This window comes from Hyla sarda, chromosome 2, assembly GCF_029499605.1.
Source record: "Hyla sarda isolate aHylSar1 chromosome 2, aHylSar1.hap1, whole genome shotgun sequence".
Classification (NCBI taxonomy): domain Eukaryota; kingdom Metazoa; phylum Chordata; class Amphibia; order Anura; family Hylidae; genus Hyla; species Hyla sarda.
Genome location: NC_079190.1, coordinates 416,627,923 through 416,655,654, shown reverse-complemented (window position 1 = coordinate 416,655,654; position 27,732 = coordinate 416,627,923).

The window sequence follows — 27,732 nt, the reverse complement described above, 5'->3', positions numbered from 1 at the left end:
TTCTACTTTAACATAGTGGTAACATTTTGTGGTAACTTGCATCCTTTCTTGGTGAAAAATCCCAAAATTTGATGAAAAATTGGAAAATTTAGCATTTTTCTAACTTTGAAGCTTTCTGCTTGAAAGGAAAATGGATATTCAAAATATTTTTTTAATTCAAATTTCCAATATGTCTACTTTATATATGCATCATAAAATTGACGAGTTTTTACTTTTGGAAGACACCAGAGGGCTTCAAAGTTCAGCAGCAATATTCCAATTTTTCACAAAATTTTAAACCTCGCTTTTTTTCAGGGACCAGTTCAGGTTTGAAGTGGATTTGAAGGGTCTTCACATTAGAAATACCCCACAAATGACCCCATTATAAAAACTGCAACCCCCAAAGTATTCAAAATGACATTCAGTAAGTGTTTTAATCCTTTAGGTGTTTCACAGGAATAGCAGCAAAGTGAAGGAGAAAATTCACAATCTTTTTTTTTTACACTCGTATGTTTTTGTAAACCCAATTTTTGAATTTTTACAAGTGGTAAAAAGAGAAAATGTATACTTATATTTGTAGCCCAATTTCTCTCGAGTAAACACATACCTCATATGTCTATGTAAAGTGTTCGGCGGGCGCAGTAGAGGGCTCAGAAGCGAAGGAGCGACAAGGGGATTTTGGAGAGTACGTTTTTCAGAAATGGTTTTTGGGGGGCATGTTGCATTTAGGAAGCCCCTATGGTGCCAGAACAGCAAAAATAACCCACATGACATACCATTTTGGAAACTAGACCCCTTGGGGAACGTAACAAGGAATAAAGTGAGCCTTAATACCCCACAGGTGTTTCACGACTTTTGCATATGTAAAAAAAAAAAAAAAAAATCACTAAAATGTGTGTTTCCCCCCAAATTTCACATTTTTGCAAGGGTTAATAGCAGAAAATACCCCCCAAAATGTGTAATCCCATCTCTTCTGAGTATGGTGGTACCCCATAAGTTGGCCTGAAGTGCATTACGGGCGAACTACAATGCTCAGAAGACAAGGAGTAATATTTGGCTTTTTGAGAGCAAATTTTGCTCAGGGGGCATGTCGCATTTAGGAAGCCCCTATGGTGCCAGAACAGCAAAAAAAAAAAACACATGGCATACCATTTTGGAAACTAGACCCCTTAAGGAACGTAACAAGGAATAAAGTGAGCCTTAATACCCCACACGGGTTTCACGACTTTTGCATATGTAAAAAAAAAAGTATTTTTTTTCACTAAAAGGTGTGTTTCCCCCCAAATTTCAAATTTTTGCAAGGGTTAATAGCAGAAAATACCCCCCAAAATTTGTAACCCCATCTCTTCTGAGTATGGAGGTACCCCATAAGTGGACCTGAAGTGCACTACGGGCGAACTACAATGCTCAGAAGAGGAGGAGCACCATTGAGCTTTTGGAAAGATAATTCGTTTGGAATGGTAGTCAGGGGCCATGTGCATTTACAAAGCCCCCCGTGGTGCCAGAACAGTGGACTCCCCCACATGTGACCCTATTTTGGAAACAACACCCCTCACAGAATTTAATAAGTGGTGCAGTGAGCATTTACACCCCACTGGCGTTTGACAGATCTTTGGAACAGTGGGCTGTGCAAATGGAAAATTAAATTTTTCATTTTCACGGATCACTGTTCCAAAAATCTGTCAGACACCATTGGGGCGTAAATGCTCACTGTACCCCTTATTACATTACATGAGGGGTGTAGTTTCCAAAATGGGGTCACATATTGGGGGGGTCCATTGTTCTGGTACCATGGGGTCTTTGTAAACACAAGGGGCCTTCAATTCCGGACAAATTTTCTCTTCAAAATCCCAATGGCGCTCCTTCTCTTCTGAGCATTGTAGTGCACTCATAGAGCACTTTACATCCACATATGGGGTATGCTCTTACTCAGAAGAAATTGGGTTACAAATTTTGGGGGGCTTTTTTTTTTATTTTCCCTTGTGAAAATGAAAAATTTAGGGTGACACCAGCATTTTAGTGAAAATTTTTTTTTTTTCATTTTCCCATCCAACTTTAATGAAAATTTGTCAAACACCTGTGGGGTGTTCAGGCTCACTATACCCCTTGTTACGTTCCGTGAGGGGTGTTGTTTCCAAAATGGGGTCACATGTGGGTATTTATTTTTTGGGGTTTATGTCAGAACCGCTGTAAAATCAGCCACCCCTGTGCAAATCACCAATTTAGGCCTCAAATGTACATGGTGTGTTCTCACTCCTGAGTCTTGTTGTGCATCCGCAGAGCATTTTACGCCCACATATGGGGTATTTCCGTACTCAGGAGAAATTGCGTTACAAATTTTGGGGGTCTTTTTTTCCATTGACCTCACGTGAAAATGTAAAGGACAACAGCAGCATGTTAGTGAAAAAAAATTTTTTTTTTACACTAACAGGCTGGTGTAGACCCCAACTTTTCTTTTTCATAAGGGGTAAAAGGAAAAAAATCCCCCAAAATTAGTAGTGCAATTTCTACTGAGTACGGAGATACCCCATATGTGGCCCTAAACTGTTTCCTTGAAATACGACAGGGCTCCGAAGTGAGAGAGCGCCATGCGCATTTGAGGACTAAATTAGGGATTGCACAGGGGTGGACATAGGGGTATTCTACGCCAGTGATTCCCAAACAGGGTGCCTCCAGCTGTTGCTAAACTCCCAGCATGCCTGGACAGTTAGTGGCTGTCCGGAAATGCTGTGAGTTGTTGTTTTGCAACAGCTGGAGGCTCTGTTTTGGAAACACTGCCGTACAATACGTTTTTCATTTTTATTGGGGGGGACAGTTTAAGGGGGTGTATATGTAGTGTTTTACTCTTTATTATGTGTAAGTGTAGTGTAGTGTAGTGTTTTTAGGGTACGTTCACACTGGCAGGTTTACAGTGAATTTACCGCTAGGAGTTTCCGCTGCGTCGAAAAATTTGCCGCAGCTCATACTTGAAGCAGAAAACTTACTGTAAAACCACCAGTGTGAATGTACCCTGTACGTTCACATGGGGGGGCAAACCTCCAGCTGTTTCAAAACTACAACTCCTAGCATGTACTGACAGACCGTGCATGCTGGGAGTTGTACTTTTGCAACAGCTGGAGGCACACTGGTTGGAGAACCTTCAGTTAGGTTCTGTTACCTAACTCAATATTTTCCAACCAATGTGCCTCCAGCTGTTGCAAAACTTCAACTCCCAGTATGTACTGATCGCCGAAAGGCATGCTGGGAGATGTAGTTATGCAACAGCTGGAGGGATCGCAACTACAACTCCCAGCATGCAGAGACAGCTGTTTGCTGTTTAGGCATGCTGGGAGTTGCAGTTTTGCAACATCTGGAGAGCTATAGTTTAGAGACCACTGCACAGTGGTCTCCAAACTGTGGACCTCCAGATGTTGCAAAACTACAACTCCCAGAATGCCCAGACAGCAAACTGCTGTCTGGGCATGCTGGGAGTGTTAGTTTTGCAAGATCTGGAGGTGCACAGTATAGAGATCACTTTGCAGTGGTCTCAAACTTTAGACCTCCAGCCTAAACAGCTCTCTGGGCATGCTGGTAGTTGTAGTTTTGCAACATCTGGAGGGTTACAGTTTAGAGACCACTATAGTGGTCTCAGACTGTAGCCCTCCAGATGTTGCTAAGTAACTCACCGGCTTCTGTCGGATCCAGGGAGCTGCGTCGCGGTCCTCTTCTTCCGCCGATCGTCGCCCGCTGCCGCCGCTGATCGTCGCCCGCTGCCGTCGCCGATGGGTAAGTGGATCTTCGGCGCCGGTCCCTGTTGCTTTCCCCGTCCTGCCCCGCCTATTGTGGGTGGGCAGAACGGGGAAACCGAAAGTAAACCCCTCCGCCCCCCTTCTGCTATTGGTGGTCGCGTCTAGACCACCAATAGCAGAGATAGGAGGGGTGGCAACCCTGCCACCTCACTCCTATCGCTACAGGGGGATCGTGGGTGTCTAGGACACCCGCGATCCCCCTTCTATTCTGGGTCACCGGGTCACCTTAGACCCATAATGACCCGGAATCGGCGCAAATCGCAAGTGTGAATTCTTTTGCGATTTGCGCCGATCGCCGACATGGGGGGGGGTCTAATGACCCCCCTGGGCATTTGCGTGGGGTGCCTGCTGACAGATATCAGCAGTCACCCTGGCCCGGTCCCCGCCCGGCGCGCAGCGGGGACCGAAATTCCTACGGGCGCACAGGTACGCCCTTGATCCTTAAGTACGTGGGAGCAAAGGCGTACCTGTACGCCCTTGGTCCTTAAGGGGTTAAAGGGGTTTTCCAGGAAAAAACTTATTTTTTTATATATCAACTGGCTCCGGAAAGTTAAACAAATTTGTAAATTACTTCTATTAAAAAATCTTAATCCTTTCAGTACTTATGAGCTTCTGAAGTTAAGGTTGTTTTTTTCTGTCTAAGTGCTCTCTGATGACACGTGTCTCGGGAACCGCCCAGTTTAGAAGAGGTTTGCTATGTTGATTCCCTTTATGTATTTAAAAGTCTCTATGATATCCCCTCTATCATTAGGGCAAAAAAGCCCTGCGCTAAAAAAAAACAAAAACCTTTCCCTAATCAGTGGTGTGCGCACTGATTAGCGCTTAGTGTCAGCAGGGAGCAGAAGTCAGCCCAGAACAGAGATCCACACAAAATACCCGAAAAATAAAATAAAAAAACGCTTAACCCCGAAAAAAATGCACGAGTCTGAACCCCCCAAAAAACGCTGATCAGTGATAAGTCACTGACAGTGGTAGGGCAGGCCGCACACAGAGGTACAGTCCGTCCACACAGCACAGGCCTGCTACTGGTGGCGCGGACCGCCTATTGGTGCAAAAAAAATAAATACAAAAAGCCACTATAACCCGAAAAAAACTCCTGCACCACAAACGCTGATCAGTACTACGGGACTGATCAGCTGCGGGTGGGCTTTAGCTAATGGTGGCGAACCACTCTTTTATGCCTAAGAGGGCCCGGCCACACGTTCAGCAAAAAAAAAAAAAAAAAAGGTCTGAGCCCAAAATAAGAAAACTGGTGCAGAGCGCATTGACCCTGTAGGTGCTGCAGACCCTGGAACACCTACAGATGTGCACTGAAAAAAAAATGTCTCTTTTTTTTTTTACTCCTAAACTCTTTCCCTGCCTAATCTAAAGTTTTCCCTAACGCTGCTATGCCAGGAGGGCACTGAACAATGCAGGATGGCCCTTTTTTTCACTGTGAGGGGGGGACACGAAGGACGGAGCTCCGCTCTGATCAGCACCAGAAACAAAATAATGCTGATCAGAGTGGAGCATCGTGCTCCTGCTCTCCCCCCTCCTCATACACTGTGATTGGTGCGGTCACTACGGCCACCCAATCACATCTGTACTGGGGAAGTGGCAACACTGCCTCCTCCCAGTACAGAACGGATGGTGATTGGTGGTGTATACTACACCACTGATCACCATCCTTATCCGGGTCATCAGGTCACACGTGACCCAGATGACCTGGAATAGCTGCAGATCGCCGGCTTGTATTTGCCTGCGATCTGAGGCAATCGCCGATATGGAAGGTCCTCAGGACCTCCCTCGGCGAAGTGCCGGGATGCCTGCTGAATGATTTTAGCAGGCATCCGGCTCCAATCCCCGCCCGGAGAGCGGCGAGGAACGGAATCGTAGCAAATCATCTGAATTGACAGACGATTTGCGCCGATCGCCGATATAAGGGAACCTCAGGACCCCTCTCAGCGATGTGCTGGGATGCCTGCTGAATGATTTCAGAAGGCATCCTTGCCTGGTCCCCACCCGATGAGCGCCGGGGACCGGAAATGCTCAGGGCGTACAGGTACGCCCTGAGTCCTTAAGGATCGGGGATGCATACGCCCTGCGTCCCCAAGAGGTTAACAGGTTAAAGTCATATTTTTATGTTAAACATATTTTTAAGTGATTGTAATGTTTTTGTTTTGTTTTTCTAATTGTGTAATTTACTATATGCATAACGACCTCTACCCAGGTCAGAGAACATGCCCAGAATACTCTCCCATGGAACTAATTAGGTACCCCTTCAGTCTATTGTTGCTTATTTTCATGGGGCTTGCTTTAAAGCATTTCTTTAAATGATGTTAAAAACAACTCAGGCAAGAGGTCTTCCCCCATAATAATGTTCTAATAATTAAATAAATAAAATAAAAAATTTAGAGAACATGTTTTAGAATCTGTCTGTAATCATTAAAAATAATCTAGGAATATGTTCTCTTTAAGGTCGGAACACATTCTAAAATGCTAATCTTTTCAACATTCTTAAGATGATTTACATGTGCTTTAGGTCATTATCTTTTTCCATCATCCAGCATCTCTTCAGGTTGAGGTCATGGACAGCTGCCCTTACACTTTCCTGTTAGATAGTTTGATAAATCATTTAATTTTTGGTTCCCTTAGGGATCGCACAGCAGCCCCAAACTATGATTCTCCCTCCACTATGTTTCACAGATGGAATGTGGTATTGGTGCTACAAAGTTCCTCTTCGGTTCTATCTGCCGAACATGTTTCTTTCTTTTCTTTTTTTTTTTTTGTGGATATAGATGCTTTTCTTCCATTAACAACATTCTCATTTAGTTTTTTTTAAATAGTGGACTCAAGAACAAAAGGATTGACGATGATGTTTACTCAAAGGCCCAGGTTTACGAAAACTGTTTTAAAGGGGGACTCCGCCCCTAGCATCTTATCCGCTATCCAATGCAAGTCTATGGGAGGGGGAGTGATGGCCACCACGCCCCCTCCCATTGACTTGTATTGATGGGGCGGGCCGTGACGTTACGAGGGGCCGGAGCTGTGACGTAACGATGCTCTGGCCCCTGTATTGCCCGTCATTACGCACAGAGCGAGTTTGCTCTGTGCAGTAATGATAGCGTGATGCCGCAGCGGAGATCCCAGTGGTCCCCAGCAGCGGGACCCCGGCGATCTGACATCTTATCCCCTATTCTTTGCATAGGGGATAAGATGCTAGGGGCAGAGTACCCATTTAAGACAGAGGGAAAATCTTAAGATCCACCATACTTATCAAGCTGATTGATAAATGTTATTTATCTAAAGACTGTCTAGTCAGAGTTTAGACAAACTATTAGTTTGCTTTCTTTAGGACAGAATTGAGCTACACAATTTTGTTGAGGTATCGAACCTGTTTCAAAAGTGTCTAAAACCCATAATGTAATGCAAGTCATGTAAGGCTGGGTTCACATATATCAGGCGTCCAGCATAGTTTCCCTCTGGCATGCACCGGAAGGAAGATGATGCTAGAACTGATCCAATTCACATTCATTTGAATAAGACAGTTTACAATCATCCAGCATCTCAATATTGACACCGGATAGATGGATGGACGCGCCAGAGGGCACCAGATAGGAGAACACAGCCACTGCCCAGAAACAATGGATGCCGATGCCATACAACTCATGACAACTTGTTGTGGTTGAGTTGAGATCTAGGCTGAGTTCACCTATGCCGGATGCCGGATATATGTGAACCCAGCCTATGCCTTCTTGGCTCATATAAAATAGGAAGTCTAGGCAATATTTTCAATATTTGATTAGTACGACTGTGATGTAATATTATGTCACTTAGATTGTATGTGTCTATAATTGTGATTTAGTTATATCAGAACACATTTTATTAGTAATCAGTGCAGAAACCTCTTTGCAGCATTTTACCTCCTAGTCACCTCAGCCTTCTGAAGGACACAGAGCACAGCGAATTTGCACAGAAAAAAATTCTTGCTGCAGCAATTAACCCCTCAGTCACTGTGAACAGCATTGTATTACAGAGAGGGGCAGAGAGCTGTGTGTTGCCTCAGCTGCAAAAATGTTGTCAGAGGAGGGAGAAATAATATTTTAGGGCAAATCTGTGTCTTTGTTCCACAACAATTGGTCTGCTGGTTATATTAGTCTGTAGACAGTAAAATACATACCCAGCAGTCCATTCCTAATAATATTTGAGAGAAAGTCTTTTTGCAATTTTGGATTTAGTACACAGTGACTGTGTGCTGCAACACTGTTGTGTACTGCTGGTGTTTCGAGCAATATTATAATTTTTTTTTTTAGAGTACTGTAGCACATTTTTCTGCCCTCATACGTGCATACCACATAACTACATCTAAGTGGTGTACTATTTTGTACCTGTTAATCTGTCAAGGGCCTACATACTGTAAAAGGACAGCCAAAAGTATTCACCGGCTGGTGTTTTACTCAAATAATTTTTGAAGTGTACAGTAGCGCATTTTTCTGCCCTCATAAGTGCATAACATATATCTACATCTAAGTAGTGTACTATTTTGTACCTGCTAATCTGTCAAGGGCCTAGATACTGTGAAAGTCCAGGTAAAAGTGATCACCGACTGGTGTTTTACTAAAATAAGTTTTTTAAGCATACTGTAGCACTTTTTTCTGCCCTCATAAGTGCCCTCATAAGTGTCGTTACCGCCACAAAATAGGGGCCTTTTTTTTACACCCACTGAGAGGGAGGACAAACTGACCTACTACAGAGGTATCCTATGTAGCCAGTTGGCCGATGCCTATCAGCGCCATCGTCCATCCCCCAGGTCTGAATCGGAGGGTCCCCTGCGCTCACCTTCTTCTGCCATGGCTGCTGGGGAGGGGTGGAGTGGCAGGAGCAGTACCTGCCCCATCATCAGCAGCCTGAGTCTACAGTCGCTAATGAGTAGCTTTCTTCAAAGTGAAGTAACTCATCAGCAGCGGGTAGACCTTGTGCAGGACCTGAACCAGCAGGTGGTGGCATAATTCACATGCCCATGCCAACACACCTTGAAGATCCGCTGGACTTCTGGGCAGCCAAACTTGATTTGCGGCCCCAACTAGCAGAGTTTGCCCAGGAAAAACTGTCCTGCCCGGCCAGTAGTGTGCCATCTGAGCATGTGTTTAGTGCGGCGGGGGCCATAGTCACCCCAAGGAGCACTCGTCTGTCCGCGAAAAATGTGGAGAGACTGACCTTTGTGAAGATGAATCAGGCATAGATCAGCTAGGATTTTCACCCACCAATGCCTGATGCATCAGAGTAGATTGACCATGGGGCCACACGAACACTTCACAAATATGGATGGTGCCAAACAGATTTAAGGTGCTGCTCTCCAGTTACAAACATTCCTCCGCATCAGACCTTTTTTCACCCACCTTCGCCACAAGGTGCTGGTAATGCCACCCACCACACCACTCTATCACCGGTTCATTTTCAGAACTCCTGATGCTGCTGCTGCCATTTCCAAGCTGTGCCATTCAGCCACTATACTGTCTCCACATGCTTCAGTCACCTCCAGGCTTTGCCATTCAGACAATATATGGTCTCCTCGTACTTCATCCACCTTCAGGCTGTGCCATTCAGCCACTATATAGTATCCTCATGCTACAGCCAACTCCAGGCTGTGCCATTCAGCCACTATATGGTATCTTCATGCTTCAGCCTACTCCAGTCTGTGCCAGTAAGCCACTATGTTGTCTCCTTATGCTGCCACAAACTCCAGGCTGGGCCATTCAGCCACTATATGGTATCCTCATGCTTCAGCCACCTCCAGACTGTGCCATTCAGACACTATAGAGTCTCCTCATGCTGCCACAAACTCCAGGCTGTGCCATTAAGCCCTTATATGGTCTTTCCTCATGCTTCAGAAACCTCCAGGCTGTGCCATTCAGCCACTATATGGTCTCCTCATGTTTCAGCCAACTCCAGGTTGTGCCATTCAGCTACTATATGGTATCCTCATGCTTCAGCCACCTTCATTCTGTGCCATTCAGACACTATATGGTCTCCTAATGCTGCCACAAACTCCAGGCTGTGCCATTCAGACACTATATGGTCTCCTCATGCTGCGCAAACTCCAGGTGGTCATTCAGCCACTATATGGTCTCCTCATAATGATGCCACCTCCAAGCTCATTGTGCAGCCATGTGACATGTGACTCCTTGTTACATTTGGTCCTTTGTATCCATATGCCGGGGCTCTAAACACTAAAACTTGGGAGTGTTAGCTAAAATTTCAGTTTCAAAATCTTAAATCTCAATTTCAAAATCTTAATTTTTAATTTAAAAATCTTAAATTTCAATTTCAAAAAATCAATGTAATATTTTCAAGACCGAGGCCCTATGGTCGTCGACGTCATATAGTAGCTGTGGAATTACCACACAAATCCAGTGAAACAGGTTGGAGCGATCACAATGAACCATTACTGATTAAATGAAATATTTGCAGTTCTACAAAAGAGTGAAACAGATAAAACAGAGGGGGGCTGGGGAGGTGAGAGCCAAAGGCTGGAACAGGTGGTAGCTAATCCTTGTGGCGAACCGCAAGCTCGATGCTCACCAGAATGGGTACTCAAAAATGTAAATACATTTAAATTAAATCAAATAAAAATTACATAAAAAATCTATTTACTCTCTTCAATTTTGCCATATGGTCTCCTTGCTGCCACATTCAGAAGCTCTGTGCCAGTGATTCTAATAGCGATGCCTGTAATCTGCATCTTATACTGAATAACAGTATTATTTCACTAACACACTCCCTATGCATCTACACCCCTTTTGAGGCTCTTTGTAGGCCAGAAATAGCTGTTTTTAATACAGATTCACCAAAGATAAATTCGACCCGAAACACATTTTTTGGGAAAATTTGGCGAATTGGCCAAATCAAATTTTCAAAAGTTCGCTCATCTTTATTACAGAGCTATGGGCTATGGACTATGCCTAATAGTCCATAACATGATCTCCATATGTTACCATGCAGGTGATGAGAACTGGGTTAGCTATGAGCTTGAGACCTAAACTGGAAGCATCTAAAAACTTGACACATAAAAATTTGAAACATGATAATTTTTGTAGGTGGTCTAGCATTTGAAACAGTTGCTAAGATGGAGCAACATCAATTCCTCTTTATTTGACCAGAAAGCAAGACATGCATGCATCATCTCTCTCCATAGAGGTAAATGGCAGAGTGAAAAACAGCCATGTGTGCTTGCTCAGCTTTTTCCTTTTCATTTGGCTCCAATTCCCTATCAATAGGCAATTCATACTCATGAGGTCTATAGGACATGCTGATCCATCCTTTTCCACCTTAAAATTATTTATATATGCAGTGATGTATGTAAAATTTTAACCCTACAGTGCATTAAAAGCAATAAATCATTAGCTAATCAATGGTTTATCAGTCAGTGGTTTAGAGAAATTAGATTGACAGCATATTCTCAGTAAATGTAGATTGGTGTTTAGCGCAGTATTGGTTTAATGTTAGAAGGTCCATACAGTCCTGGTTCCCGGATCACCAGATAGCTATATCGGTTTAGCAGTGGGTGCCATACACAGTTTACAGTTTTATCTTGTAGTTTACTAACAACCTCTGAAATAACAAATGCAAAGTTCAATTTTCCCAACCTGGGGGCACATCCCTAACCCAATTTTTATTTGCACAACACTATTTTACTTTCTGCTGTCCCTTTAAGTTACAACAAAGAAGAAGAGTGGTGCGTCTTAATTTTTTTACTTTTCTATCTAAGAACCAATTCACATTCAAGTAATACCCCTGGATAATTTCACTTGAAGGATATGAGGAATTATTAATGTCTCTGTTCCACTTGATCTTTGGTTCAGGTATGGCCTGGGTTGCTATACTGCAACAGAAATTCTGCAATCTCTTCTGTAACTTTATATAATCTAGGATGCCTCTCAAACAGGAACATCTTTCCAGTCAGTTAATCACGCTTTATAGCCTATAGTAGTCTCATGAACTGTCAGTGACTTCCAGGTATCACCCTTTTTAAAGGGGTTGGGCAACAGTTATCACAACCCTATATTTCCGTGAAAGCCCCGTCCAAGGCTGCTAGAAGCTTCTAGAAGTTTCTATTCATTAGAGAAATTATGCACACAAAATAGGGTAACAGTGATAATGAGCAATAACATATGTGGAAATAATAAATACAGTGGGGAAAAAGTATTTAGTCTGCCACCAATTGTGCAAGTTTTCCCACTTAAAAAAATGAGAGAGATTCCTCAACTATGAGAGACATAATGAGAAACAAGCATTAATAACATAGCATTGTTTGATTTTAAAGAATTTGTTTGCAAATTATGGTGTAAAATAAGTATGTGATCACCTACAAACAAACAAGATTTCTGGCTCTCACAAACCTGTAACTTCTTCTTTAAGAGTCTCCTCTGTCCTCCATTCGTTACCTGTATTAATGGCACCTGTTTAAACTTGTTATCAGTATAAAAGACACTTGTCAACAACCTCAAACAGTTACACTCCAAACACTACCATGGCCAAGACTAAAGAGCTGTCGAAGGACACCATAAACAAATTGTAGACCTGCACCAAGCTGAGAAGACTGAATTTGCAATAGGCAAGCAGCTTGGTGTGAAGAAATCAACTGTAAGAGCAATTATTAGAAAATGGAAGACATACAAGACCACTGATAATCTCACTCGATCTGAGGCTCCACGCAAGATCTAACCCCGTGGTGTCAAAATGATCACAAGAACAGTGAGCAAAAATCCCAGAACCACATGGGGGGATCTAGTGAATGACCTGCAGAGAGCTGGGACCAAAGTAACAAAGGCTACCATCAGTAACACACTTCGCCGCCAGGGACTCAAATCATGTAGTGCCAGAATTGTCCCCCTGCTTAAGCCAGTACATGTCCGGGCCCATCTGAAGTTTGCTAGAGAGCATTTGGATGATCCAGAAGAGTATTGGGAGAATGCCATATGGTCAGATGAAACCAAAGTAGAACTTTTTGGTAAAAACTCAACCTGAGTTGCATCCAAAGAACACCATACATACTGTGAAGCATGGGGATGGAAACATCATGCTTTGGGGCTGCTAAGGGACAAGGACAACTGATCCGTGTAAAGGAAAGAATGAATGGGCCATGTATTGCTAGATTTTGAGTGAAAACCTCCTTCCATCAGCAAGGACATTGAAGATGAAACGTGGCTGGGTCTTTCAGCATGACAATGATCCCAAACACACCGCCCGGGCAACAAAGGAGTTGCTTCATAAGAAGAATTTCAATGTCCTGGAGTGGCCTAACCAGTCTCCAGATCTCAACCCCATAGAAAAACTTTGGAGGGAGTTGAAAGTTTGTGTTGCCCAGTGACAGCCCCAAAACATCACTGCTCTAGAGGAGATCTGCATGGAGGAATGGGCCAAAATACCAGCAACAGTGTGTGAAAGCTTGTGAAGACTTACAGAAAACGTTTGACCTCTGTCATTGCCAACAAAGGGTATATAACAGTAAGTATTGAGATGAACTTTCGTTATTGACCAAAAACATATTTTTTACCATAGTTTGCAAATAAATTCTTCAAAAATCTATGTGATTTTATGGATTGTTACAGAGCTGGATGTAGATCCTCTAACCTGTGTGTCTGATGACTTGGGCCATATAGGCGAGCAGAGTCTAAGGTGCCGCTGGTCTTCACCAGAGCCCGCCGCAAGGCAGGATGGGCTTGCTGTGGCAGGCGAAACCCAGGTCGCTACCCCCGAAATGGCTCGACCACACAGGTAGCTGGGCAAGGCGAGGTACCAAAGGATAAGGCAGTAGCGTAGTCCAACGTAGCAAAATGTCAAGGCAGGTGGCAAAGGTGCGAAGTCAAATAATGTAGTGGGAAGGTCTGGATACACGGGTAAGGCAAACAGGCAATATGGAACATTTAATCTCAGGCTAGGGGCACTGAAGATGCGGCAGGGATGTGTGGGAGATGCAGGGACTTTATAATGTAGTGTCAGGCTCACTGGCCCTTTAAATTTCAGAGCTCCAGTGCGCGCACGCCCTAGGAGACGGGGATGCGCGCCGGAGCTGAGACACAGATGAGGAGGAGGCATCGGAGCGTGGTGAGTGACGGGCTGGGATTCGCATGTGGGCACGTCCCGCGATATGAATCCCAGCCCCGCCGGCAGACGGGGCACAGGGACACCTTTCTCTCAGTCGGAGCGCAGAGTGTGACAGTACCACCCCTCTTTGGTCTCCCCCTCCTCTTGTGGTTCAGACATTTTTTGAAAAGGTCCTGGTCCAAGATATTGTCCTGTGGTTCCCAAGACCTCTCCTCCGAACAGAATCCTTCCCAATCCACAAGAAAGAAGTGTTTTCCTCTGACCAGCTTGGAGTCTAAGATTTCCTTAACAGCAAAAACATCAGAGGTACCAGAGATGGAGGAAGGCGAGATGTCCTTTTGAGAAAAATTATTGTGGATAACAGCCTTCAAAAGGGAGACATGGAAGGAATTCGGGATCCGGAGAGAGGAGGGCAGATGGAGGGAATAAGCCACGGGATCAAGTCTTTTTTTTTTACTTTATAGGGACCCAAAAAGCATGGACCCAGTTTATAAGAGGGTACCTTAAAGGGAATATATTTGGAGGGTTACCACACTTTGCCCCCAGGAGAGAACTAGGGAGGAGAGCATCTTTTCCTGTCCTGCGACTTCATATGGGTTGTGGCATGAAGAGGGGAGTGAAGAGTCTTCTGCCAGATGGAGGCGAAATTCTGCACCAGTTCGTCATAGGTACTCGCCATAGGTACTCCGGAAGAAGAAGAAGACAAGGGAAGAGGAGGACGAGGATGAAGTCCACAGACAACAAAGAAGGGTGAAGTCCCAGTCGATTCTGAATTCCTATGGTTGTAAGAAAATTCGGCCCAGAGTAGTAAATCGGCCCAGTTGTCTTTGCGAGCAGAGACAAAATGGTGAAGATAGTCCCCCAGGACCTGGTTCACCCTTTCGACCTGACCATTGGATTAAGGGTGGTAAGCTGAGGAGAAGTCCAATTTAACTTGGAGACGAGAGCAGAGGGCCCTCCAGAACTTGGAGATGAACTGGACTCCCCGGTCATAGACAATATAAGTAGGCAATCCATGTAGATGGAAGATATGACCAAGGAATAGCTTGGGAAACTGCGGTGCAGATGGTAAACCTGGCAAGGGCACAAAATGGTCCATTTTGGAAAATCGGTCCACACCAACCCAGATGACCGTATTACCGGCAGAAGAAGGAAGGTCAATAATAAAGTCCATTGCTATGTCGGTCCGGGGCAGATCAGGAACTGGCAAAGGATGTAGTAGACCAGCAGGCTTGGCACGAGGGGTCTTGTCCCAGGCACAGACTGAACAGGAACGAATGAAGTCAATGACATCTTGTTTTAGAGTTGGCCACCAATACTGTCGGGAGATGAGTTGCAAGGATTTACGAATATCGGCATGACCGAAACGGAAGGCTGGTCTTTTCAAAAGTACACTTTTCAAGTTTTGCATAGAGATGATTGTCTCAGAGGCAGTAAAACTTGGCGGAGAAGAAAACGATGAGTGTGGAGATTGGGCGAGTAGATGAGAATGTCATCCAAATAGACAACCACACAGGAGTATAGGAGGTCATGAAAAATGTAATTGACAAACTCCTCGAAGACTGCTGGAGCATTACAGAGTCCGGATGGCATCACCAGATACTCGAAATGTCCATCACGATTATTAAATGCAGTCTTCCACTCTTCCCCTTCTCGTATACGAATCAAATTATAGGCCCTGTGAAGGTCTAGTCTAGAGAAGATCCTGGCACCCTGCAGACGATCAAATAATTCAGAGATTAAAGGAAGTGGGTAGAGGTTCTCTATTGTAATTTTATTCAAGCCTCAGTAGTCGATGCAAGGTCGCAAAGACCCTTCTCCAGCAGAACTCGGCTCCAGCAGGGGAAGAGGACTTCCTGAGTGTTCCGGCGATCGGACCCATTGAGATTTAAAACGTATCCCCTATCCTTTGGAATGCTGCGCAATACTTCACCTTTAGTTTATTTTCACCAAGATATTGACATACAGCAGAATATTTCAAAAGTTTTTTTTTTTTTTTTTGGGCGAGCATATGGATTTCTGCAAGCATTCTTCACAAGGTAGAAGCTGAAGGCTGTCCGTGCATGCAAAGACTTGTAGTTTTGCTACAGCTGGAGACACCCTGGTTGTGAAACAATGTCATAAGAAATGAACAATTTTGCTGTGTTCACACGGTAGAATTTCTGTGAAGAATTTTGCAGAAGAATTACGCCAGTAATTCCACAGAAATTTACTGCCCATTGAATTTAATAGGATTACTGAAATTGTATATTCCACTAAATTTAATGACCTGTCTTTAATTCTTCAGAATTCTGCGATTGTTAGACACAAAAATTCAGCCGATATTCCGCTAAAATTCCATCAGAATGCCTCAATTCTGGAAAAATTCTGCTGCAAGCTTTGCAGAACAGAATTTGAGCGGAATTGCGGAATTCCACCGGGGGAACATAGTATGGTGTACTACTGAGGTGATACACAGTTTGTGATGACAGGGTAATGTTGAGCACCATGCTCCAAGGTTAAAGAGTTCTCCTGGGCCAAGCGCTCGGGACAATAATGACCACAGATGCAGAGTTACAGAAAAAATATTTTACTGAGTTGAGGATAGATGTTGTAATCCTTTACAGTACAGATCAGAGCAGGGGATATGCAAAGTAACCCTTCGGAGACTTTTGCCTTTCTGGGGTTTGTGGTATATTTCATTTGACGGGCTTCTAGTTAATGCAGACTTTAGCTTTTAGACTTTAGAGTTTTAGCCTTTCAACTTGTGACTTGTGACCACCCACGATGACTTAAAACTCACTTTTGTAATTTCCTCCAGAGCTTTAGCTTACCCCAGGCATGGACTGTACACTATAAGACAAAGAGTTGCCTAGGGCTATCTCCTGCTATCCTAGACTGCAGACTTGACCTTTGTAGATGTGTGGTTACTGACTTTGTTACTTCTCCACAGGACTCCTTCAGGCTACCACAGACTTCTCTTCACTCCTCTTCACACTGTACCTCAGCCCTCCTCCACTCATAAACATACTAGCTCTTCCCCCCTACTCTATTTTAGGACTAGGCTAGGGGGCATCCCATTGGGCATCAGAGTCACATGGTTTACCCTGCATAAGCTTCCTTAAAGGCACAATAACACTGATAAACATTTACATATACCTGAATCACCAGATAAAAATACAAATGTACCCTGCAATAGTGGGCCCAGAACAGAGACGTCAACAGTGCCTGAGGCAACATTTCCTTGACAGGACAACATCCTGTACTGGGTTACCATAATAACATCACAGAATTTTCTGCAATAAATCGGCCATGTGGGAATATAACCCATTAGAAGCATTGGAGGAATATTCACATGAGGCTGGAACATGTTTTAGGGTATGGCACACAACAGGGTTGTTACGCCGAGCGCTCCGGGTCCCTGCTCCTCCCCGGAGCGCTCGCGTCGTTCCTCTCTCTGCAGCGCCCCGGTCAGACCCGCTGACTGGGAGCGCTGCACTGACATTGCCGGCGGGGATGCGATTTGCATAGCGGGACGCGCCCGCTCGCGAATCGCATCCCAAGTCACTTACCTGTCCCGGCCCCTGGCTGTCATGTCCTGGCGCGCTCGGCTCCGCTCCTTAGGGCACGCGTGCGCCAGCTCTCTAAGATTTAAAGGGCCAGTGCACCAATGATTGGTGCCTGGCCCAATTAGCCTAATTAGCTTCCACCTGCTCCCTGGCTATATTACCTCACTTCCCCTGCACTTTCTTGCGGGATCTTGTTGCCATTGTGCCAGTGAAAGCGTTTCCTAGTGTGTTCCTAGCCTGTGTTCCAGACCTCCTGCCGTTGCCCCTGACTACGATCCTTGCTGCCTGCCCTGACCTTCTGCTACGTCCGACCTTGCTCTTGTCTACTCCCTTGTACCGCGCTTATCTCAGCAGTCAGAGAGGTTGAGCCGTTGCCGGTGGATACGACCTTGTTGCTACCGCCGCTGCAAGACCATCCCGCTTTGCGGCGGGCTCTGGTGAATACCAGTAGCAACTTAGAACCGGTCCACTGACACGGTCCACGCCAATCCCTCTCTGGCACAGAGGATCCACCTCCAGCCAGCCGAATCGCGATAAGGGTCTCTATTGCCTAATGATCCCAAATACAAAAACCACACTGCATTTTTTAGTAGTGTATGTAGTTATTATATGGCCCCAATATTGTGTTATAATGGGACTAATTACATCTGTATTATCTTTGAACAATTTATCAGTGTAGGCTAAAAATGGCAAGCAAAAGAGAACAAGAAGAGAAACAAGAAGAGCAAGAAAAGGAGTAGGGGGGATAGAAATCAAGCATAGAGAGAAGACCATGGGGAATCCTTGTCACATAAGTGCAGGGCAGGTGTTAGGGCGGGGCAAACCAGGCAATTGCCTAGGGCCCCCATCCCCCAGGAGGCCCCCTGCCGGCTGCTCAGCATAGGCCTATTCAAGCCTGGGGGGATCCGCAGCCACCACTGAGCAGCCGCAGGGGCCCTCCGTCACATTCTGGACATCCCTGTGTGACGAAAAATCTTTTCGGGACAAAAGGATGCCCCTGTTACCTTTCTGCGGCGGCCCCCAAGTTAACTTTAAAACCGCAGGGGCCATCGGGAGTTAGTGCACGCAGGGACGTCACTGATGTCCCGTGTGTGTGCCCATAGCAATGAAGGAGAGGAGCGGAGCTGTGAGGCGGATGCGTGACAGCCGGTATGGTAAGTCACCAGAACCAGCTGGCAGCACGTCCTCTTCGGTGCTCCGACCACCGGTCCTCCAGTCGCGGGACATACTGGTATGGCCTATAGGAGTGGTGGTCAGAACACTGAAGTGGGGCAGTACACAGGCATGCAGCCTCCAGCCATTCACTGTCTGTGAAGGAACTGTACTGCACCTAATGCCGGGAACTATACTGCACTTAATGTGGGGGAACTGTACTGCACCTAATGTGGGGAGCTATACTGCACCTAATGTGGGGGAACTATACTGCACCTAATGTGGGGAACTATACTGCCCCTGTGAGGGAACTATACTGCACCTAATGTGAGGGAACTATACTGCACCTAATGTAGGGGAACTATACTACACCTAATTTGAAGGAACTATACTGCACCTAATGTGGGGGATCTGTGCTGCACCTAATGTGGGGAGCTATACTGCACTTAATGTGGGGGAACTATACTACACCTAATGTGGGAAGCTATACTGCACCTAATGTGGGGGGACTATACTGCACCTAATGTGAGGGAACTATACTGCACCTAAGGTGGGGGAACTATACTGCATGACTATACTGCACGTAATGTGGGGCAACTGTACTACACCTAATGTGGAGGAGCTATACTGCACCTAATGCGGGGATCTATACTGCACCTAATGTGAGGGAACTATACTGCACCTAATGTGGGGAACTATACTGCCCCTGTGAGGGAACTATACTGCACCTAATGTGAGGGAACTATACTGCACCTAATGTGGGGGAACTATACTACACCTAATTTGAAGGAACTATACTGCACCTAATGTGGGGGATCTGTGCTGCACCTAATGTGTGGAGCTATACTGCACTTAATGTGGGGGAACTATACTACACCTAATGTGGGAAGCTATACTGCACCTAATGTGGGGGGACTATACTGCACCTAATGTGAGGGAACTATACTGCACCTAAGGTGGGGGAACTATACTGCATGACTATACTGCACGTAATGTGGGGCAACTGTACTACACCTAATGTGGAGGAGCTATACTGCACCTAATGTGGGGATCTATACTGCACCGAATGTGGGGGAACTGTACTGCACCTAATGTGGGGGAACTGTACTGCACCTAATGTGGGGGGAACTGTACTGCACCTAATGTGGGGGGAACTGTACTGCACCTAATATGGGGGAACTGTACTGCACACCTAATGTGGGGGAACTGTACTGCACACCTAATGTGGGGGGGAACTGTACTGCACACCTAATGTGGGGGGAACTGTACTGCACACCTAATGTGGGGGGAACTGTACTGCACACCTAATGTGGGGGGAACTGTACTGCACACCTAATGTGGGGGGAACTATACTGTCAACCTAATGTGGGGAGAACTGTACTGCCAACCTAATGTGGGGGGAACTATACTGCCAACCTAATGTGGGGGGAACTGTACTGCACACCTAATGTGGGGGGAACTCTAATGTCAACCTAATGTGGGGGGAACTGTACTGCCAACCTAATGTGGGGGGAACTATACTGCCAACCTAATGTGGGGGAACTATACAAAAATATAAAATTGTACTATTCTGATCCCTATAATTCTTTTATTTTTCTGTATATGGGGATGTATGAGGGTAATTTTTTGCGCTTTGATTTGTAGTTTTTATCGGTAGCATTTTTGTTTTAATGGGACTTTTCAATTGCTTTTTAGATATTTTTTATGGTATTTGAAGTGTCCAAAAATGTGCAAATCTGGTTAGTGTACTATTAAAACTTTTGGGGCCCCACTTTTGATTTTGCCTAGGGCCACTCTAAGCCTAAAAGCGACCCTGCATAAGTGAATGGCAAAGAGATCACGGAGCAATGGAACAAGTACCAAGTGGCCTGTGGCAAACTACAGGAAATCCTGAGAAGTAAAGGGGTCACAGCCCATAAAGTTAGTAGTGCATTTTTTTCTTCATTCCTATTAAATGTTAGCTAACATCTGGCCACTGTGTATATCTGCCAAAAATCCCAGGAAAATGATACAAAAACTACTTCCCTAAAAAAAGTCATATGTGACAGCAACAACATTAGCAGCTACAGCCAATTTTTATAAGAGTCAATGGTCTATTGAGGTTACAGCACCAAAGAACTAAAAGAAAGAGCTGAAATATATATTTTTATATGGGTTACACCCCATAGACAGGAATGCCAGTATTCATTATTAATAAAATAAAAATCACAAATCTTCAGTTATTGTGTCTAAACATGTATATACATTGTGGCACTGTTTCAAACCATTATGTAGCTGAGTCTTTCCCAGGGCATGAGAAAAGCCTGTGTACACCATGACTTGAATGATTGCCATGTTGTATATGCATCTTGGGACACATTATTAGATATTAGCATTAGAGAGATAAATATTTCTAATATGTATCACTTTTTTGTTTTTCAAGTTTATTTTTAAAATGTAGTCTGCCCATAATTTTGGCTAGAAAATCTAGAAGAAAAAAAAAAGGGAAAAATAAAATAACATATTTACACAAGCCAAAAGAGTTTCCTTTAAGTCAATAAGCTAAATAAATAAATTGACTGTTCATTTTTGCTGCAATTGAAACTGACCAGATATCCCTTTTTAATTCAGTCTTTATCTCTTGAACATCTGCTGCATAGCTTTACTAAAACAAGTTATAATGAGATGTATTGTATTGAAATGTTAGCAGAAGCATGATATTTAAAGGCGCAAGTCTTCCCATCCTTAGGATAGTGACAGAGCCATGCAGCTATTTGGTTTTATCCATGAGGCTGACAAAGCCACTGGTGACATAATAAGCCACATAGAATAGAAATAAATTTTAGACAGACATACACAAAGCCCTTTTATTAAAACTTGATTTTAAAACAGTGCTACACCTGGTGGTAATGCAATGGAGCGGAGTTGAAATGCAAACACAACCAATGGGAAGGAGTAACAATATTTCTGGAAGACTATGGCGAAGAGTCTCTAAGCCTGTTCAAACGCCTTAAAGGGGTACTCCGCTGGAAAACATTTTGTCTTTAATCAACTGTTGCCAGATAGTTAAACAGATTTGTAAATTACTTCTATTTAAAAATCTTAATCCTTCCAGTAGTTGTCAGCTGCTTTATGTTCTAAAGGAAGTTATTTTCTTTTTGAATTTCCTTTCTGTCTGACCACAGTGCTCTCTGCTGACATCTCAGTCCATTTTAGGAACTGTCCAGAGTAGGAGCAAATCCCCAAAGTAAACTTATCCTGCTCTGGACAGTTCCTGAAATGGACAGAGGTGTCAACAGAGAGCACTGTGGTCAGACAGAAAAAAAAAAAAAAGAAAGGAACTTCCTGTCGAGAAAATAGCAGCTGATAAGTACTGGACAGATTAAGATTTTTGAATATAAGTAATTTACAAATCTGTGTAACTTTCTGGCACCAGTTGCTGGTGGTAATGCAATGGAGCTGAGTTGAAATACAAACACAACCCATGGGAAGGAGTAACAATGTTTCTGGAAGACTATGGTGAAGTGTCTCTCAGCCTGTACAAACTCCTTAAAGGGGTACTCCAGTGGGGAAAAAAAATTTAATCAACTTGTACCAGAAAGTTAAACAGATTTGTAAATTACTTCTATTTAAAATTATTAATCCTTTCAGTACTTATCAGCTGCTGTATACTACAGAAGAAGTTATTTTCTTTTTGAATTTCTTTTCTGTCTGACCACAGTGCTCTATGCTGACACCTCTGTCCATGTTAGGAACTGTCCAGAGCAGGATAGGTTTGCTATGTGGATTTGCTCCTGCTCTGGACAGTTCCTGACATTGACAGAGGTAACAAGAGATATACAGCATATGTCTCCGGTTCGGTCCACTTTCATGATGCCATCACGTAGGGTGCCATTGAAATGTTGTAGAAAGCAGGGAATAGTGTCCACAGAACTTCTTGAATGCCTTCATTTTATTATATTCCCATAGGCACCTGTCGTTGCGCTGCTAGTATTCAGTCATAGAGGCTATGTGTGTCACTGTACATGCAGTATGCACACAGCTCTTCCATATGCATGAATCTTCAGGGCCATTTGCTCCAGAAATTGCTGTATAAAAATGCCTCCTATACATTGTATAGGGTTTATACACCCTGTGTCAATGAATCTTTAATACCCTGTTGAGATGTAGCAAAGAGTTGGTGAAATTTTATTATTTCATGTTACAGTTAAACATAGGTCTGTTATTATAGGGCTTGCTTGACATCAGTAAGTGCAACATGACATCAGTTTGTGTTACCATTGTTTGCTTAAATGCATTGGAACGCAGTGCAGTATACTATAAATCGTGTTTGTCACAATAAATCATATAGCATCTAATGTATCTGTCATCAAGGGGCAGGCTAGATAAATGGATTATATGCTGCCAACTACAAAATTTTTATCTCGTGTAGAAAATTAACCTGTTGCAAATACAAGGAGGTTCTGAAGAAAAAGATAAATGTTGTAGTCCTAGTTATGTTTTTTGTTTCTCCCTTTTCATATATATATATATATATATATATATATATATATATATATATATGTAGTGAAATCTGTCTTAAAGATTATTTCTTTGAGGAGACCACACCATTATCCAGACCAGATTCCCTATGACTTTTACTTCCACAATACTGTATATCATGCATACTGGCCATATACTTCGACAAGACCACTCTTGTAGTGCAAATGGTCTGCATCAATGTTTAGGTAGTGAGCGTGTATCAAAGTAACATCCATAGCATCACAGTGCCTCCATCAGTGTACCTTCTGCCCCTATTGCATCCTGGTGCACTATATTGATCAGTGTATGGAAACAACATATAATCTTCAACATTGCACAACATTCTACAACAAGTAGGGGCAATAAATTTATGAAAATTTAGAAAGTTAATAATCACATTTTCACATACTTAGCTCCAATCTGTGGTATGTGGGAGAGGCTTCAATGGTATAAAAGGCAAATTGAAAAAAAAGAATTTCAGCCTTCTGAAACCTCAGAATTCAGATCAAGTCAGTACAGCATCACTGTGCAAGATACCTTGGTTTATCATTCCAGCAGATAACTATGCACAGAGGTCGACAAGTCAGCACTGTTTAACTTTGTGTTTCCCAGTGGTTGAGAGACCAACAATGAACTGTAATGACAGTGAACCACTCCACTGATGGATAATCATATTAGAAGAATGTAGTGTAGTGATCCATTCTGTACTCCAAGTAAAATAGGACATTATATACCAAGCCTAGGGCGTCAAACTCAAACCATCAGAAGACGCTTAAACTATATTGGGCTTTGAGACAGACATCCAGCTATAGGTTTTCCATTGACCTTATGCCACCACTCTCAATGGCTATTATGGTTCAGAGCAAGGCAACAATGAAGGCTGGATTCCCCTTCAGCGATGAGTCCAGATTTTGTACCTATAACAGCAGCACATAGTGAATCAATGTAAAACAGAGCAAATACAATGCTAAAAAAAAAACAATCATTCTAGTTCATAGCTGTTTATTTCTAGGCGCTTCTCCTGCAACTAGAGAAAGGTATTACAATGTGTAAATTGCCAGAAATTTCCCATTAGTAGAGTCCTTGTGGGACACTACACCTTAATGTATCTTTCATTTATCACCTTAATCCAGTATAGATTTAAGTCTGGGTTTTTCCGATGCATGAACACTACTAATTTGGTGAATCGGCAGATTCACCAAATTTTCTAAAAAAATTTGTTTCGGTCCGAATTAATTTGTGGCAAATCCCTATTAAAAACAAATATTTCTGGCCAACAGAGGAGCCTCAATAAGGGTGTAGAACACTTTGCTTTGCCGTAACATGCATAGGGAGTGTGGTGTGTTAGTGAAATAATACTGTTATTCAGAATGCAGATTACAGGCGTTGCTATTAGAATCACAAAAGTAATAGAAGTCTGGCACCGCTAATGTAAATGGATGTATGAGAGCATAGACATAGTGAATAAAATACAGCTAATAAATGTATCTGTCCGAACAGTGGTTGCTGTTTGGACATGTATCAAAGTATTGGAATAAATCTACATTTTGCTGTCGCAATTTTGATTGCTATTAGAATCACTGTCGCAGAGTGGCACAATGACAGAGCCTGAAGGTGGCATCAGTATGAGGAGACCACATAGTGCCTGAATGACACAGCATGGAGTTGGCAGCAGCAAGAGGAGACCATATAGTGGCTGAATGACAGAGCCTGGAGTTGGCGGCAGCATGAGGAGACCATGTAGTGGATGAATGACACAGCCTGGAGGTGAAGGAAGCATGAGGAGACCATATAGTGGCTGAATGACCCAGCCTGGAAGTATCAACAGCCTGACGAGACCATAGGACATCACAATTGAAAAGATTAAAGATATTTTTTAACATTTAAATTGAAGATTACAAATAGATGAACCTAAAAAGTTTTATTTAATGTGTCAGCAGCATGAGGAGACCATATGGCGGCACAGTGAAACAGCCTGGAGGTGGAAGCAGCATGAGGAGACCATAATCTGGTAGAATGACAAAGCCTGGATGTGGCCGGCCCATGCTGTCGCTAGAATGCTTTTCACATATAGCGCTGCGGTGACCTATGTATATAGATGGCTGCACTGCGAGGGCACATTATACTTGCGCTGCGGGGGGGGGGGCACATTTTACATGCGCTGTGGGGGGGGGTATATATTTAGTAATGCACCGGCGGGGGGTATATATTTATTAATGCGCCGGCAGCGGTATATACATATATAAATGCGCTGCAGGGGGCATATTATAAATGCGCTTGGGGTGCTAGATATATAGGCTATATATAGGCTAGATATATCTTTCCCCCCCACAGCACTTTTAATATAGATATGGTCCCCCTGCTTCTCCCAATGTTAATTTTTTAATCTCCAGCTGAGAGCCCTGAATGGCTCCTCGGTACCAGCCATTCAGGGATCCACACGGGGGATTCAAAAATGAAAGTTAAAACACACCATACATTGCAGGGTTGCGGACCATGCCGCCCACTTCCCTGTTTAATAATTTTGGATCGTATCGGGTCTCAGAAGGGAAACCCTATGCGATCAATCCCTCAGCCCCTGTACTACAACCCCCATGATGGAACAGACCCTGTTCCATGATGGGGGTAGTAGTACAAACAATAATGTAGCCTCCTGCAGACTCCCGAAGCCAGGGAATTACTACTCCCAAGTCTACAAGTCTGTTCATGATGGGAGTAGTAGTAGTTCTTCAGCACTGCAGGAGTCTGCTGATGTCACCTCTTCTGAGCATGCTCAGAAGTAATAACGGATATTATAAACCAGGTACAAACGGATGACAAAGGCTCATCCGTTTGCCATAGACTTCAATGTTAAAAATAACGGCCGTTAATTTACCTGTTTCTTGTGATGGGCGAAAAATTAGTGCACGTCCCGTTATTTCTCCCGTCACAACAAACAGCCGTTATTCTTGACTGGCTATAACGGTTATTAACGGGTAATAAAAAAAATCTCATAGACTTGAATGGAATTGTTTAACGGACCTTTAACATGGGTTTTCTGACGGACGTTTGTAACGGATTAATTTTTATAGCGTGAAAGAAGCCTTATATGGGGGTTCAATGTTTTTGGGAATGGGCTGTCAAGGGGTACTCAGGCAAAAAAGGTTGAGAACCACTGTAATAGAGGACATTATGCTCCGCTGCACAACCTGTATTAGGCACTAATAGCAGCTGATTATGGCTTTTAGTGGTCTGCTCACCCTAACTGGCTGGCTACTTTTAGCTTTTCAGTTGTTGTACACACCAGTGCTGCAGCACACAGTCGCTGTGTACTACACCCAAAATTGCACTCTATCTCTCAATCTCTCTACCTTCCCTATCAGTGCTTCTAGGCTGGATTTTGGCTTGATCTGAATTACTGCTGTAAAACTGATTTTCTGTGAAACTTACTGCTCTCTGTCTCTCTCTCTCTCTCTGCAATAAAACGCTGAAGTTACTACTGCAAGATGGCTGCCGATTATATATATTATTATATAGGGCTGTGACATCACAGGGGTGGCTGGCTGCTGATAGGCTGCATGCTGCATGTGATTCAGGGTCATCCCGCCTACCCAGCTTTCTGCCTTCCCAGAGTTCCTTGCCACATGTCCTGACATGTGGAGCCGCGATCTTAGATGCCCTGGAGCCTGGACCACACTAAATGGAGTTTAATGAATCAATTCATGCAATCGAATCGTGACAATATTCGGATTTGTTGCTAAGCAAAGTTTTCCTAAAATTTTTAACAAATTCGGATTCCTCAGATTCAGTTCGCTCATCCCCAAACACTACATATCAAACTGTGTGCATTTTTACTGTTAATCTTGCCTTTCTTTTGGAGATAAAACATATTTAAACTGTAAAAAAGTGCATTCCAAATCTGTTGATATTCACAGTGAGAATGCATTTTTTGATACATTACAAAACACAACAAAACTGACAAAAAGCCAGTGGCCCAGATTTTTTTAATCAGCTTGAAACTAAAACTGTCTGGTTTTGCCCATAGTAACCAATAGAGATAAGCAAACTTTTGAAATGTTTGGGTCGTGGGCTCACCGAACTTCCCGAAAATGGAAGACAGAATGCCCATGGCAAACTGGGCAAGTTTTGGCCAATGGTCTAATCCGGTGTGTTCAACAAGTCCTCAGGGTCTGTGCTTATGGTGTCTGCTAGAGAAAGGACAGATCTCAGATATGCATCAACCAGGTTATTGAGGTCATGGTGAACATAACCTTTGGGGATGATTTATGTCAGGCTGGAATACCTGATGTAAAAATGTTGTCACAAACTCCAATGTAAATATGCTGCTGCTGTTGCTGGCTCTTGAAAGGGTAGTTATGGCAGAGGAGTATTGAGCCAGCAGGGAGTGGTGAAGTCTGTCCCATACATTTTAAAAACATTTTTTACCAATCAAATTTTTCAAGAAATTTACATCAGTTTTTCACACCACAGAAAGACTTGTTGATAAGGTAGTGTGTCTGGGCTGCAAGCTTAAAAAAAAAAAAAAAGTAAAACATTTTTTGACATTCAATTTTGAAAAAAAGTTCAAATTTTTAACAAGTTTACGTCACTTGAATTCTAGCGCACACAATAGAGACTAATTTATGACGTGAGCAGGTGAGTTTGGGCTGCAAGATTTGAAAATATTTTCAACAAATTCT